Source organism: Schistocerca gregaria, unplaced genomic scaffold, assembly GCF_023897955.1.
Source record: "Schistocerca gregaria isolate iqSchGreg1 unplaced genomic scaffold, iqSchGreg1.2 ptg000483l, whole genome shotgun sequence".
Lineage (NCBI taxonomy): Eukaryota > Metazoa > Arthropoda > Insecta > Orthoptera > Acrididae > Schistocerca > Schistocerca gregaria.
The window spans coordinates 956,664-974,007 of record NW_026061892.1 but is presented as its reverse complement, the minus strand read 5'-3'; the positions used below and the strand labels follow the sequence as shown (position 1 = coordinate 974,007).

Genomic DNA, 17,344 nt, shown 5'->3' with positions numbered 1-17,344 from the left:
AGGGGCAGACAAACATCACATCTCGTGGTGGAAGTAAGCCCCCAGACTCAGAGTCGCGATTCTGAGGCAGAAGCGACTGTACATGGGCTTTGAGTCCATGCCGGTTGACGACTACCTGGACTTAGTCGTTTGAACGCGGTGCCAGGTGTGAACCACTCGGCAAGGTTCTGCAAGCAGGACCCGAGTATAATAACATGTGGGCACTGTGGCGAGAACGGCCACATGAGGAAGGACTGCAGAAAAGCGGGGGACCAAGAGGTCTGTATCCCGTGCAAAAAGCGTAATCGCACATGCGAAACGCTAGGCAAAGAGTGTGCCTACTACAGGATTCTCACTCAACGCAAAATCCAGCGGACAGACTATGGGAGACAAGACCTCTCGTCAACCGTCTCCATTCCGGCCGCTACCTCTCCTGTCCCCGACCGGACTGTGAAAAATCACAATGCCAGTGTCGGTTAAGATAGGACAGCTGAACTGCGCGCGAACGCAAGCGGTGATGCAGGAGGTACGACGCCGAGCGGAGGAGGAGTCTCTAGACATATTATGTCTGCAAGAGCCCTACTCCAGGGACGGAAAGATCCGATATATGCCGACAACAGCTCAGATCCTGGCTGGGGGAGAGCATCCTATGGCAGCAATCGTTGTGCTAAATCGTTCCTTCAGAGCAGTCAAAGTGGCGCACCTAAGCAACAGATGCATGGTGTTAGCCGAGATAAATACTGGCGATTTCACCTTTTTCGTGCTAAACATGTAGTTTCAGTACAGGCACGGAGAAAGACCGTATATCGACCAGTTAAAAGAGGCGGTTGGGTTCTACCGCAATGACTTGCTGATTTGCACAATGGACGCTAATGCCATGTCACCCCCAAGGCACAGTGACATCACGCCTCTTGGTGCTCGACGCGCCGCCAGGCGAGGTGAGAGACTCGCTGAAGCAATTCACGAGCTCAGACTAGAAGTGCTGAACCGACCAAACTTCCCACCAACTTTCGAAGGCCGCCGTGGAGCGACCTCGAATATCGATGTGACACTGAAGAGTGCACACGAGCATCTCCGTGCGGAGAACTGGAAGGTATGGCGGGGAATGACACTAAGTGACCACAATCTGATCACATTCACTGTAGTCTATGATGGGGAGCCTCCTCTTGAAGACCAGGTGAACGGCACCGTCAAGTACAACTGGCGAAAGGCTAATTGGGATCGACTAAGAGGTAATCTAGTGATACCGAATTGGCCAATGGATCGCGTTGTGGACGTGGACAAAGCTGCAAAAGATCTGACGGCGGCCATACAGACAGCAGCAACAGGCGCAGTCCCGTTGGCCCACACAGGGAAAATGCCTAAGGCACCTTGGAACCCTGAGCTGCAGCGTCTCCGACGTGAATGCAGAAGAGCGCAGCGGCACTACCAGCGCAGCATAGGCGATCACATTCGTGAGGCCACGCTTGCGCGGTACAGGCGGGCCAAAGCCGTGTTTAAGCGGACACTGCAAACAGTACGGACTGAGAGTTGGCAGTCTTTTGTTCGTGACAGTCTGGCGGCTGACCCCTGGGGTACACCGTACAAGATTGCCGTGTCAAAAGTTCGGTCACCGACGGTCCTGTCGACCCTAAGGAAGATCGATGGCAGTCACACCAAGGACTGGCAGGAGTCAGCTGAGCTCCTCATGAGTACCTTATTGCCCGACGATAGTAGCGAAGATGAGGACGGGGAACAGGGGAATCTGAGGCGACAACTCCATGAGCTGTATGCCGATGAGACGCCGGTTGCTCCGTTCACTGAACGTGAAGTTACCGCCGCAATTCTTGAATTGCGCCGTAAAAAGGCGACGGGCCATGACGGACTCGCTGCCGAGGTTCTCTAAGCCCTGTGCGCGGAGATCTGCCCTTACCTGACTAACCTCTACAATGAGTGTTTACGTCAGGGACGGGTACCAGTATCGTGGAAGTTGGCCGAAGTGGTCATTCTGAGAAAGGGTGAGGACAAGGATCCGGAAGTGCCGAAATCATACTGACCCATCTGTCTCTTGAACTCCATGGCTAAGCTCCAGGAGAAGCTCCTATGCCTTCGGCTAGAGCAACACCGGGAACTTAGGGGACGCAGTCCCGACCAGTATGGATTCAGGAGGGGTCTGTGTACGGAAGATGCTATAAACAAGGCAATGTTGTTGGTGGACACATCTACAGCCAAGTACGTTGCGGGGATAATGGTTGACATCGCTGGGGCTTTCGACAACCTATGGTGGCCGGCACTGTTCGACAGCCTAAGGAAGTTGGAATGTCCTGGGCCCCTGTACCGGTGCCTGCTAGACTACTGCCGTGACCGGCGGGCGGTTTTGCGGTGCCCGGGGCGAGCGGTAGAGAAGTCGATCACCAAGGGATGCCCACAGGGCTCGGTCTGCGGTCCCATATTCTGGGATGTAGGCCTCGAGCCTGTGCTGGCGGAACTAGGAGAACTGCGACAATTGCAAGGCGTAGTAGTGTACGCCGATGACATCCTTCTAGTGATAGAAGGTGACTCTCGGGCAATGTTGAAAGTAAACTGCAACGCAGCGCTCAACGCACTGCAGCAGTGGTGCCACAAAGTAAAGCTGAAGCTGTCTGCAGAGAAGACTGTGTATATCTTGCTGCGCGGCCGTTTGGCACGTGACCCTGTACTCCGAATCGCTGGCGGTGCCAACGATGGAGCTATCAGGCGAACACGCATGGCGAGGTATCTGGGAGTCCACCTCGATGAGTCCAGACTGTTCTCTGCGCATATCGAGATCGTATGTCGCAAAAGCCAGGCCCTCTTCCACAAGATAGCCAGTATTGCAAACAAGCAATACCATCTGCCATTGCAGACATTAAGGCTATATCACTCGAGTATTCTCGTGGCCATCACGGCTTACGGGTCGAGTGTTTGGGCTCATAGGCTGAGACAGAGAAAACCTGCTGCGGCGATGAGGAGGCTGTCGCGCCAAGCGCTGTTTCGCCTCACTGGAGCATACAGCACGACTTCCGCCGATGCGCTACTAGTCATCACAGCAATCCCCCCACTTGACCTGCTGGTCAGGGAAAGGGGTGCGCTGTATTGGCTCCGGAAGGGAAATCTGGAAAGGGTCAATAACATCTTAGGCCGACCGGCATGCAGCGCTGCTGAAGTCCGGAACTGGCTCTTTGACGAGTGGCAGCAGAGGTGGGACGCGCTCCGCACAAGCAGGCGCGTGCACCATATTTTCCCTAACGTGAGAGAGCGGATGAGACTTCGGTTTCTGAAACCCTCACGGGGATTGGTGCATTTCTTGACAGGACATGGGCCCTTTTCCACCTACTTGTGTAGGACTGGCAAAAGAGAAACCACAGACTGTGACTGTGGCGAGGAAGGAACCCCGGAGCACACTCTATGGGATTGTCCACAATTTGCTGAAGTACGGGAACAACTGCCCCCTAACAGAGATGTTAGAGTGCTACTCCGGAGCAGAGAGCACTGGAGGGCGCTCAACACTCTTGCGTCTGCAATATCCGCACAGGCTCTGGAACAATATTTGCAGCGGAGGGCTTTGGAACTCGTGAGGGAAAGAGCAGGAATGCTCCGCGACCCCGACACGACGCCCGAGACCAGCAGCAATGATTCAGATGACGACTCATGGGCTGACAATGACTAAGTAGCGACAGACTCTAGGCCAAGAACCCGGAAAACTCCAGGCTCGACGATGGGCAAGGCCTGGCTAGCCCGAGCCGAGTGCTGTTGACCCTGCTATCCGCAGGAGAAACGTGCGCCGGCTGATTGCCCATTGTAAGCGGATGCTACGGCGGCACCACCTCCACGCGGTTCCCCGTGGGCACTAGACGGCACGTCGCGAGACCTGACGCCCGGTGGCAAAGAGAGCTCCTCTGTGGATATAGAGGGTCCGTTCCCCCGCACAATGGTGACGGTGTGGGGGTAGTTTTTCCAAGACCGTTACCTGCGGTGGCAACGCTGGGGTAGAGTCGACCACTCGCCCACTGTGGAAGGTAAACATTCTGCTGTACATCAGTACTTTACTAATAGTTCAGTCGTCTCATGGCACTGCTTAGTAAATGATGCAGGGCCACATAGATAGATGATACATGCGAATGTCCCTATACATGCAGTAAGTTCGTCATGGGCGCTGGCCGGCAGGCCGCGAGACCTGACGCCCGGCGGCAAAGAGTGCCCCTCTGAGGATATAGAGGTTCCGTTCCGCCGCACAATGGTGACGGTGTGTGGGTAGTTTTTCCAAGACCGCTTCCTGCGGTCGCAACGCTGGGGTAGAGTCGATACTCGCCCTGTGGTGGAAGGTAAACATTATGCGGTACATCAGTACTTTCCTAATAGTTCGGTCGTCTCACGGCACTGCTTAGTAAATGATGCAAGGCCACATATAGATGATATATGCGAATGTCCCTATACGTGCTGTAAGACTGGGCACACAACGTGAATCGCACGTCAGCCAGACACTCGAACATGCACTACTCTCGGCCTGCAACGGAGACACACAATACGTAAACATCTGAAAAGTGACAATATCCAGTGCATCCTCTCCGCCACATTGCACCGTCCACACTATGATAACCAGAGCGGTAGGTCCACCTACAAAAACACAATACCCCACTCCTACGACAACCACCATTGCTCAGATAAGACAACACCACCAACACACATCCTACACAGAGGGGAACCCAATATCACCCCACGCCCTCGTGTTATACCACATGAAAAATTGCAGAAGTGAGAGACACAGACCCGCCAGCCTCTTGCCACAAGCATGGAACCGACGTGACATATCTGACGGTGACTCAGGCATCCTCGTACTGCCATCACTATCCACACCCCCCCCTCTGCCCCCTTCCTACACAATACCGAATTTAACCAACTTTATCGCTTAACCTAACCGTGGTTGTACCAGATTATCGCTTAGCCTAACTCAATTTGTCCCTTAACCCAACCCAAGTTGTCCCTTAACCCAACCCAAGTTGTCCCTTAACCCAACCCAAGTTGTCCCTTAACCCAACCCAAGTTGTCCCTTAACCCAACCCAAGTTGTCCCTTAACCCAACCCAAGTTGTCCCATAACCTAACCCAAGTTGTCCCATAACCTAACCCAAGTTGTCCCTTAACGTAACCCAAGTTTTCCCTTAACCTAACCCAAGTTTTCCCTTAACCTAACCCAAGTTGTCCCTTAACCTAACCCAAGTTGTCCCTTAACCTAACCCAAGTTTTCCCTTAACCTAACCCACATTGTCCCTTAACCTAACCCACGTTGTCCCTTAACCTAACCCACGTTGTCCCTTAACCTAACCCATGTTGTCCCTTAACCTAACCCACGTTGTCCCTTAACCTAACCCACGTTGTCCCTTTGCCTAACATAGTTCACTGCTCGGAATCTCTGGTGTCGTCGTTATTCTCATGTAAACGTCTTGCGAGTGTTGCTTACTTTCCACTAATTCCCGCTATCCACTTTCAATTGTACTCCAATAGGACTATATCGGCCCCCCCTCTGTCCCTCTGTCCCCCTCTTTGTGTCTCTGTCTCTCTGTCCTCTCAAGCTGGTCGGTCTGGCGTTTGAGTGTTAAATGAGCCTTGCACCTGTTCAGTTGCATTCAGATGTCGACGCCCTCAGTGTACGTCGTCGCATGGCCTGTGTCCATTGTCCACTGATGTCGTACGCGTAACCCACACACTGTACCGATCATCGGTCGTTACGTACAGAGTGAAGTAGTGTGATACGTGTGACCGTACGCTGGCTGTGCCCAACGGTGGCGAATCTCAAGTTCCATATGTTGTGCTCCATGCTACTTGTCTCGTCTCCCAAGAACAGCTAGGTTGCACTGTGGTACGCCGTAGAGGCGTGTAGGAGGAACGTACGAACGCATTGTATGTCACTCTGGGTCGCTGGTGGTGGTGTTGGGGTGAGTCAGGTCATCGTGAGCCGTCTGATGTAGTGACGCGTGTATTCCGACGTAGTCGTATTGCCTCACACAAAGTGCTACCCTGGTGGACCGCGTTCCATATCTGGGACATGCCACAGATGCCGGTTGACAGTGTATCACGGAAGGGACATCGCATACGTGCGCGGGCCACCTTCCACGTGTTCTCTTCTGCACATGTCGCAGTGTGTATGTGGTCTGATGTAGCGTGTCATGACACATCACATCCTGGCATGCAAGAATTGTTGAATTCGCAAATGTAGGTGGACATCTACGTTTACTGCCCAAGATACGCAAATGAACTGGAAATCCGTTGTTGAGCGGTTGTTCACGCTGGAGGTGAATCGGTGATGGCGACGATCGGTACAGCTATTAACCAGTTGTTTCAGCGGTACTCGCCATATCCACGAACGTGAGTAGGCCCATGAGGGTATGAAGCGATACGCGGCGGTGGCTTGGTGGGACTGTTCCCGGCCGGTGAAGGGGGGCCGCCCGGCGTGTTGGCCGCGCGCTGCGTGGGCGCACGCGCAACAGCCGGCTGGTGGGGGGCGCCGAGTGGCAGGAGCGCCAGCCGATGGGCCCGGCAGGCGGCGCAGCTACGCAGCGGCGCACCCTGCACGCGGCGCCTGGCGGCCAAAGTTGCTTCAGCCGAGCCCGGTGCGAAGCGCGGTGGACATCTGCAGTGTGCTGGTCTGATTGAGGACTGTGTGCGTTGAGGATGCGCCGCCGCCTGGCACTCGGCGCCGCGACGCCGTCTGCTGCTCGGTCGCCCCAGCGGTTCTCGCAGGTGGTTTGTATCGCAGTTGTGCGGACGTGTTGGCGCGTGCGCTGTGCTGGGAGAGTTCGCTTCTGCACCCAAGTGGGGCTTTGCCCTTGTGTGGCGCTGGCGTTGGAGCTGCCGATCACCATAGGTGGCGCGTGTTGTCTCCCGCCGGCAATGCCACGACAGCACGCTCCCGGGCCTCTGTCGGCAGCGGCAAGCTCAGTTGGGAGCAAGGGTGTTCGCACTAAAACCGTCTACTCGCCTAACTCCGGGCGATTGCGCCTCTCTCGAAACCGACCAAGTACCTAGGACGGCGCTGCGCGCCGCCAGGACCTGAGAGGGTTTCGAGGTGTATCGTGCAGGGGAGCTCGGCCTCCTCCTGTTTGCAGAATAATTGAGCAGACGCTTGCGTGTTCGCGCGGGCCCCCGGGACACACTCCCGGGCGGCCGGCTGCTCAGCTCTAGTTGACGCAGCTCCCTGGTTGATACTGCCAGTAGTCATATGCTTGTCTCAAAGATTAAGCCATGCATGTCTCAGTACAAGCCGCATTAAGGTGAACCCGCGAATGGCTCATTAAATCAGTTATGGTTCCTTAGATCGTACCCACGTTACTTGGATAACTGTGGTAATTCTAGAGCTAATACAAGCAAACAGAGTCCCGAGTCTGGCGTGAGGTCGGTCGCTCGACGGCGCGTTCGGCGCGGGCTCGCCCGTAGCCGGCGCGCCGTAAGGCACGGAGGCTCGCACTGGGGCGTATCGCTTCCAGACGGGCGTGCCGCAGCACTCCTCACAGGGGAAGTGATGTGTCTCTTATAGCCTCTCCTTCCCAAGTGGCTCTTTCCGCCTTCCCGTGGTGCCAGACGTTAAGCTCGGCATTTTGCCTTGCGACAAAAGGGAGAGCTGCGACCCAACCCGATGCGAAAGCGAAGGGTGCGTGGCACAGGGGGAGCTGTGTCGAGGGACGAACATCTGTCCCTTTCTGTTCGCAGGGCCCAGACCAGCAGGAGCTCTGCATGCCGGCGACTTCGTTTGTCGGCGTGGGATCGCGGCGCGAGTCGGCAAGGGTGCTTCGCCGCGCCCCTGGGTAACCGGGGCGTGTTCTGCCAAACCCAGGAGGTGGTGACATCGCCTGGGCCAGGTTAACTGGATCCAGACCGCCGAACGTCTGGGGGACCGGCCCGCCACCTGAGTAGGAGTGGGTCCTTGGCCGTAAGGTGGAAACTCGGGCTAGTAGGCGGCGAAGGGCGAGACGTGCATCCGCCTCTCCGGAGTGCGGGGTGCAATTGCCGAGGAGCGTCGCGTGAAATCGCCGATGACGGAGCCATTGATGGGGACCAGTGCGCTGGCAATGGCGTGCTGAACCCGGCAGTTCGATAGGGCCCTTGACCTTGGGGCGAGGTCGGTGGGCGAGCTGCAAGAAGTCCCCCCCCCCATGCCAGAGGAGCCGGTCCGGGGCAAGAGACGGGCTCCCACTTTCTTCTTTAATCATGGCGACAACTGTAACGAGTGATTCGAGTGCGCCTTCGAGGGCTTCCGCTGTGCCTGATCCCTCTCCACAAGACGAGGTGGGGCAGGCAGATGTTGATATTGAAACCGTCGCACAGAGGCATAACAGAATCGCCCCGTTGATTGATCAGAATGTGAAAAATGGTAAGATCAGTCAGGCTGCCTTGACCATTATTAAGAATGAACTCTCGGCCTGGGCTATTGCCCATGCAAAATTAGAAGGCCGTTTAGAAGAATTAGAAAAAGAAAACAGCAGGCTGCGAAAACAACCAGCCAAATCCTGGGCGGCAGTGGCTGCGCAAGCGCCCATCAAGCCAACTACCACATAAGATACAATCGACAGGGTAGCAAAGAGACAAGACACGGCAGTTTTTCTTCGGACGCTGCCAGGAAAGGACACAAGTGTAAAAAAGCTACAAGAACTTTTAACTACCACTATAGATCCTGTAAAGGACAAAATAAGAATCAAGAAAGTTAAACCCAGCAAGAACTCTGTAATAGTAGAAGTAGCCTCAGAAGAAGATAAAGAAAAACTACTAAAAAACCAAAAACTGAATGCAGTAATGAAATGTGAACCTCCACGGAAAAGGAATCCTTTGGTGATATTGTATGATGTGCCAACTATAATGACTAACGACGAGTTAAGCGAGACAATAAGGGGACAAAATTTTGAAAGCATGAATGCTGAAGAATTCAATAATAAATTTAAACTCAAATTCAAAACAGGACCCCGTGATCGGGACGTTGTCCATCACGTGGCCGAGGTAAATCCACAAATGTGGAAGCAAATCACTGGAATGGGCAGACTATATGTCGGGTTTCATGCAATTAATGTAAGAGATTACATCGTGGTACCTCGTTGCCACAATTGTGGGGACTTGGACCACATTCTCAGGCATTGCACCAGGGGGTCGGCGTGCTCCAAGTGCGGTGACAACGGACACGTACGAAAGGACTGCAAGGCTGCCAGTGTTTGTATTCCCTGTAAGAGCAGAGGGAAAAATCCATGTGGAGCTACAGGACGGAGTTGCCCTACATACAGGATGTTAGAACAACGCCCAATATCTAGAATTGATTATGGCACACAACCTACAGGATGCCAAAGCGAAAATCCCCGAGCAAGAGAAGGAGGGATGCTATGAGGGCTCACAAGTTCAGGGAATTTTTGAGATCGCTTTCGAGCACAGAAGTCGAAACAGCAGACACTGCTGTCCAGACAGAGGCATACATGGTAGACAAAGGACAGCAAACTGAATTTCCCATGCCACTCATGGCTCCCTCCCCTCGAAGCCGGGGATCTGAGCCGAAAACAGACCATCCACGGCAAGGGCATCCTGTGGTAGTGGCAACCCCCAAGGAGAAAATTGAAAAACCACCCATACAGGAAAATATAGTCACAAGTTCGAGTGTAAGTTGCACCACTGATACATCAATTGTCAGGCTTCCGCCTGTTGATCCGGTGAGGGTGTACCCAAACCTCGAATTTACGATGCAACTGGCAAGACTGGAGCAGCCGGCAACCCTGACCACTGCATTGAGACATGTGGTCCGAATTGGACATGAGAACGGTAGAAAGGTAACCTTCTCGGTGATGGAGGCTGTAGATAGAATACAGCTAAAGTCAGTGAATCTCCCCACGGACTTCGGAGCCCTGTGTGACCTGCTAAAGAAACTGTTTGAAAGACGAGGAGAGAAATTTGACTTAGAGGATATATACGTCCAATCAGTGTTGGCAAATGGAAGAATAACTTTCGATCCGAACAAGACCTGGCCATATGACCGAGTACACACATATTATCCATGACGACTAGGACATCTGTCGGCCAACTAAATACGCACAACAGTCGACTTGTGATGCAGGAACTCCGTAGGGAAGTGGAGGAGAGGAGACTGGATGTACTCTGTTTGCAGGAGCCTTACTCTCTGGCTGGCAAAATTGCTTTTGTGGCCACCACATGGCAAGTCATCAGCTGTGGGGATGCCCCCAAAGCAGCTGTGGTAATCACCAACAAAAAACTACAGGCAACCTTACTTTCGCAGTACTCAAACAGTCACTGCAACGTCATAGAACTGCAATCTCCAGCAGGCACTATAATACTCATCAACATGTATTTCCAATATGGAGATGATATTGACATACATTTAGACCATCTAACAAGAGTAGCTATGGCGTTGCAGGGACGGAGAGTTGTCATAACTGCAGACATAAATGCGAAGTCCCCCCTATGGTACAGTGGCACAAGGGACGAAAATGGTGGAAAGGTGGAAGAAGTGATTATGTCGTTGCAGCTTGTGGTGGCAAACAAACCGGGAAACTCTCCCACCTATGCGGCGGGAGGGGGGGCAAGGCATGAACATCGATGTGACCTTGGTCACGCCAAATGCGGCAAACCTAATACAGAACTGGAAGGTGATAGACAGTGCCACCACAAGCGATCACAACCTTATCACTTTTACCTTAGGGAGCAGGGAGTGCCACTGGGCCATGGGGTGGGAGGTGCAGTTGAACTTCAGGAAAGCCAACTGGGAACGCTTAGCCAGAGAGTGTGACATTCCTCCGTTACCGGATGGTGACAGACAAATTGACTTTGACAACAGAGCTGAGGAACTGGTGTGTGCAGTGACTAGAGCGATGAAGGCGGCCGTGCCAACTAGGAGGAGGGCCATGGCGGCCTCGCCGACACCATGGTCTCCTGAGCTGCAGGAGCTGCGTCAGTCTGTCAGAAGGCTGCGGAGGCACTACCAGCGCAGTGTCGTCTGGTGGGAGAAGCAGAGATGGTTACTGCTATACCGGGAGGCAAAGGAAAGATTTCAGAAAGAATTAAAAGCGGTCCGAGTTAGAAGCTGGGAGACATTCGTGACCAATCAGCTGCCCTTGGATCCATGGGGGATTCCGTACAAACTAGTAAGAGAAAAGATCCGCTCCCCTATGATGCTGTCCACAGTCAGGCATGGGGATGGGATGACGGACTCATGGCAGGAGACTGCTGAGGTCCTACTCCGATCCCTGTTGCCTGACGACGACAGAACAGAGGATACTGAGGAACAGCGACGGTTGCGGGATTTGGATCTGGACGACTATACAAATGATGAGGCAGTCCTCCCTTTCTCGGAGGAGGAGGTCGCTGCCCTCATAAAGACAATAAAGAGAGGGAAAGCCCCTGGGCCAGACGGCATTGTGGCGGAGGTGGTGCAGTTCTTGGCCCCACAACTGGTCGCTCCTTTAACCCAGCTGTACAACGAGTGCCTTTGGCAAGGCAGATTCCCAAGGATCTGGAAGGCAGCAAACGTTGTAATCATTAAGAAAGGCCCCGATAAAGATCCAGCTGAGGCAAAGTCTTACAGACCCATCTGCCTTCTGGATGTGTTCAGGAAAATCCTTGAAAAGCTGCTTGCTGATAGGCTGACTGCCCACCGAGTGCTGCACGGGATGAACGACAGACAGTTTGGCTTCAGGCCTGGGCGTTCCGCATCTGATGCGATCGCCCTGGCGGCCGAGGTCTGTGGTTCGGCCCCGTGCAAGTACATCGTCGGCATCATGGTGGACATTAGTGGCGCCTTTGACAACCTGTGGTGGCCTTCGCTCTTCTCCTGCTTGCGGGAGAAAGAGTGCCCAGGGCCGCTATACGGTTGCCTTAGGAGCTATTGTGTAGATCGGGAGGTCTGGCTATCATCCCCTAGCGGGAGGATTGGAAAACCCATAACAAAGGGATGTCCCCAGGGTTCCGTCTTAGGTCCCCTATTTTGGGATATCCACATGGAGCCACTTTTAAATTCATTGCAACAGAATGAAGATGTGCTAGAGGTGATAGCCTACGCTGATGACCTCCTTCTACTGGTTGGCGGCCGAAGTCGCGAGGATATTGAACCTAAAATAGACAGAGCCATGACGCAACTACTATCATGGTGCCGTAATACCAAGATGACCATCTCACCGACCAAATCAACCTATCTATTACTAAAGGGACAGCTAATAAGAAACCCGACTGTAAGAATTGAGGGCACACCAGTACTCCGACGACGAGAGGGACGTTACTTAGGGATCATCATTGATGAAAGGTGGAACTTCGGAAAGCACATTGAAACCGTGACACAAAGAGCTCTGCAAATTCTCAATAACCTCATCACCATAGGTCATAAAAGATTTCATCTCCCCCCACACCTTATCAAATTGTATCATAATAGCATATTAACAATAGTGGGTTACGGCGCGGGAGTCTGGGCACACAGGCTCACGAGGGTTGTGCCCGCCATGTCGGTGAGAAGGGTTCAAAGGAACATGATATTAAGATCTGTGGGGGCATACAGAACATCTCCGGGAGGGGCCCTATTAGTAATAATGGGGCTTTGTCCTCTGGACATCAAAATCAGGGAACAGGGTGCTTGGTATTGGGCAAAGAAAGGGGACATAGAGAAAGTAGAAGAAATCTTGGGAGTTAGGGTTAGGGATAAGGGCGAGATAAGGAAGAGGGGTGAAGAGCTATGGCAAGAAGTTTGGGAGGCAGAGGAATCCGGCAGAAGAACTTTCAGCTTCCTGCCAAATGTGAGGGAAAGAATGAGCATGGGTTATTTTGAACCAACTAGGGGTTTGTTCCACTTTCTCACTGGACATGGGCCTTACCCGACGTATCTATGTCGGTTTGGGAAGAGGGCAACGCCTATGTGTGACTGTGGTGCATCGGAGGGAACTCCCGACCATGTGGTCTACGAGTGCCCCCTTTTCGATGATGTAGCAACTACACTTAGACAACAACTACCCAACCATGACACTTATATGTTATTAACACAAGACGAGACCTTTCGACTGCTAAATCAGTTGGCAAATGAGGTATCACGAAAGGTCCTAACACAATATCTGAGAGAGCTTTAAGACTTAAAGAAATCACATACTAGGTCAATACCCCAATCCCGTACCGCCTGTGCGTGGACTGGTCGACTGGTAAAGTTGGAATCCGCCACGTGCAGGATAGGGGGAGAAGGGCGACCATACCGGATTTGACAACGCACCGATTCTGACTTAGAATAGTTCATTAGGTTAGGAAATTAGAATAGGAATTAAGATAGAAACCTGCAGCGAATAAAAGTATTGGCCTGCCCTGTGCCTGGGCGCGTTCACCGGGGTTAGCTCGGTGAGCAAGGCACACAAGTAGGATTGTATATTTATTGGCATGTTTGTAACGCTGCAGGCAGTAGAGACTAGTGTAAGTAATAATATTAGGAGTAGCAGATTTGTTAATTAGTAGGTCTGCCCATTCAACTAACAATACTGTCTGTAGATTAGAATTAGAAATGTATAAGCTGTACCTAATTAAATGTATTATATCATGACCCACTAATTCATAAGGTGGTGGGTTTTATTGTATAAAAAACATTTTGTTAGAAATAAAGATTTTTTTTTAAAAAAAAAAAAACAGAGTCCCGACCAGAGATGGAAGGGACGCTTTTATTAGATCAAAACCAATCGGATTGGCTTGTCTGGTCCGTTTGCCTTGGTGACTCTGAATAACTTTGGGCTGATCGCACGGTCCTCGTACCGGCGACGCATCTTTCAAATGTCTGCCTTATCAACTGTCGATGGTAGGTTCTGCGCCTACCATGGTTGTAACGGGTAACGGGGAATCAGGGTTCGATTCCGGAGAGGGAGCCTGAGAAACGGCTACCACATCCAAGGAAGGCAGCAGGCGCGCAAATTACCCACTCCCGGCACGGGGAGGTAGTGACGAAAAATAACGATACGGGACTCATCCGAGGCCCCGTAATCGGAATGAGTACACTTTAAATCCTTTAACGAGTATCTATTGGAGGGCAAGTCTGGTGCCAGCAGCCGCGGTAATTCCAGCTCCAATAGCGTATATTAAAGTTGTTGCGGTTAAAAAGCTCGTAGTTGGATTTGTGTCCCACGCTGTTGGTTCACCGCCCGTCGGTGTTTAACTGGCATGTATCGTGGGACGTCCTGCCGGTGGGGCGAGCCGAAGGGGTGCTTTCGCGTCCCGAGGCGGACCCCGTTTAAATCCTACCAGGGTGCTCTTTGTTGAGTGTCTCGGTGGGCCGGCACGTTTACTTTGAACAAATTAGAGTGCTTAAAGCAGGCAAGCCCGCCTGAATACTGTGTGCATGGAATAATGGAATAGGACCTCGGTTCTATTTTGTTGGTTTTCGGAACCCGAGGTAATGATTAATAGGGACAGGCGGGGGCATTCGTATTGCGACGTTAGAGGTGAAATTCTTGGATCGTCGCAAGACGAACAGAAGCGAAAGCATTTGCCAAGTATGTTTTCATTAATCAAGAACGAAAGTTAGAGGTTCGAAGGCGATCAGATACCGCCCTAGTTCTAACCATAAACGATGCCAGCCAGCGATCCGCCGCAGTTCCTCCGATGACTCGGCGGGCAGCCTCCGGGAAACCAAAGCTTTTGGGTTCCGGGGGAAGTATGGTTGCAAAGCTGAAACTTAAAGGAATTGACGGAAGGGCACCACCAGGAGTGGAGCCTGTGGCTTAATTTGACTCAACACGGGAAACCTCACCAGGCCCGGACACCGGAAGGATTGACAGATTGATAGCTCTTTCTTGATTCGGTGGGTGGTGGTGCATGGCCGTTCTTAGTTGGTGGAGCGATTTGTCTGGTTAATTCCGATAACGAACGAGACTCTAGCCTGCTAACTAGTCGCGTGACATCCTTCGTGCTGTCAGCGATTACTTTTCTTCTTAGAGGGACAGGCGGCTTCTAGCCACACGAGATTGAGCAATAACAGGTCTGTGATGCCCTTAGATGTTCTGGGCCGCACGCGCGCTACACTGAAGGAATCAGCGTGTCTTCCTAGGCCGAAAGATCGGGGTAACCCGCTGAACCTCCTTCGTGCTAGGGATTGGGGCTTGCAATTGTTCCCCATGAACGAGGAATTCCCAGTAAGCGCGAGTCATAAGCTCGCGTTGATTACGTCCCTGCCCTTTGTACGCACCGCCCGTCGCTACTACCGATTGAATGATTTAGTGAGGTCTTCGGACTGGTACGCGGCATCGACTCTGTCGTTGCCGATGCTACCGGAAAGATGACCAAACTTGATCATTTAGAGGAAGTAAAAGTCGTAACAAGGTTTCCGTAGGTGAACCTGCGGAAGGATCATTACCGACTAGACTGCATGTCTTTCGATGTGTGTGTCGTGTCGCGCAACACGCTACCTGTACGGCAGTAGCCGTGCGCCGCGTGCGGAACCACGCGTGCCTCTCAAAACTAGCGGAAGTGTTGTTGTTGTGTGGTACGAGCGCTGAAGCTCTGTAGCGGCTGGCCTGCGGTACCTGGCGCCTGGCGCCGGTTTTGAATGACGTTCGCCCGAGTGCCTGTCCGCTCCGGTGTGGAGCCGTACGACGCCCATCGGCTGTGAGGCCGTTGGACACAAAAAAAAATTAGTGGAACAGGGGCCGTCAGACGCCTCAGTCCCGCAAATGCTACTGTTTTGAAAGAGACAGTGGGAGACTGAAAAAGAAAAGATCACACAGGACGGTGAATCACTCGGCTCGTGGGTCGATGAAGAACGCAGCAAATTGAGCGTCGACATGTGAACTGCAGGACACATGAACATCGACGTTTCGAACGCACATTGCGGTCCATGGATTCCGTTCCCGGGCCACTTCTGGCTGAGGGTCGGCTACATATACTGAAGCGCGCGGCGTTTGTCCCGCTTCGGAGACGTGGGAGTGTCGTGGTCGCCTGTGTGGCCGGCCGCGTCTCCTTAAACGTGCGATGCGGCCCGTCGCCTGGCGGTTCGCATACCGGTACTTTCTCGGTAGCGTGCACAGCCGGCTGGCGGTGTGGCGTGCGACACCTCGTACAACGACCTCAGAGCAGGCGACACTACCCGCTAAATTTAAGTATAATACTAAGCGGAGGAAAAGAAACTAACAAGGATTCCCCCAGTAGCGGCGAGCGAACAGGGAAGAGTCCAGCACCGAACCCCGCAGGCTGCCGCCTGTCGTGGCATGTGGTGTTTGGGAGGGTCCACTACCCCGACGCCTCGCGCCGAGCCCAAGTCCAACTTGAATGAGGCCACGGCCCGTAGAGGGTGCCAGGCCCGTAGCGGCCGGTGCGAACGTCGGCGGGACCTCTCGTTTGAGTTGGGTTGCTTGAGAGTGCAGCTCCAAGTGGGTGGTAAACTCCATCTGAGACTAAATATGACCACGAGACCGATAGCGAACAAGTACCGTGAGGGAAAGTTGAAACGAACTTTGAAGAGAGAGTTCAAAAGTACGTGAAACCGTTCTGGGGTAAACGTGAGAAGTCCGAAAGGTCGAACGGGTGAGATTCACGCCCATCCGGCCACTGGCCCCCGCCCTCGGCAGATGGGGCCGGCCGCCCGCGCGGAGCAATCCGCGGCGGGGTCGTGTCCGGTTGCCTTTCCACTCGCCGCGGGGTGGGGCCGTTCCAGTGTGCGGTGGGCCGCTCTTCTCCCCTAGTAGGACGACACGACCCCCTGGGTGCCGGCCTACGGCCCGGGTGCGCAGCCTGTCCTTCCGCGGGCCTCGGTTCGCGTCTGTTGGGCAGAGACCCAATGTCCTGGCTGGCTGCTCGGCGGTATATCTGGAGGAGTCGGTTGTCCCCTTTGGGCGCTAGGGCTCCCGGCAAGCGCGCGCGGTTCTACCCGGATGACGGACCTACCTGGCCCGGCCCCGGACCCGCGCCGCTGTTGGCCCGGGATGCTCTCGGGCGGAATAATCGCTCCCGTCAGCGGCGCTTCAGCTTTGGACAATTTCACGACCCATCTTGAAACACGGACCAAGGAGTCTAAGATGTGTGGGAGTCATTGGGCTGTACGAAACTTAAAGGCGTAATGAAAGTGAAGGTCTCGCCTTGCGCGGGCCGAGGGAGGATGGGGCTTCCCCGCCCTTCACGGGGCGGCGGCCTCCGCACTCCCGGGGCGTCTCGTCCTCATTGCGAGGTGAGGCGCACCTAGAGCGTACACGTTGGGACCCGAAAGATGGTGAACTATGCCTGGCCAAGACGAAGTCAGGGGAAACCCTGATGGAGGTCCGTAGCGATTCTGACGTGCAAATCGATCGTCGGAGCTGGGTATAGGGGCGAAAGACTAATCGAACCATCTAGTAGCTGGTTCCCTCCGAAGTTTCCCTCAGGATAGCTGGTGCTCGTAC

General features: G+C 53.5%; 1 pseudogene; it reads left to right on the top strand.

Annotated features, from left to right (window-relative positions):
- The first annotated feature begins 15,690 nt into the window (after positions 1 to 15,690).
- Positions 15,691 to 15,845, top strand: LOC126313456 (5.8S ribosomal RNA; annotated as a pseudogene).
- The last annotated feature ends 1,499 nt before the right edge of the window (positions 15,846 to 17,344 follow it).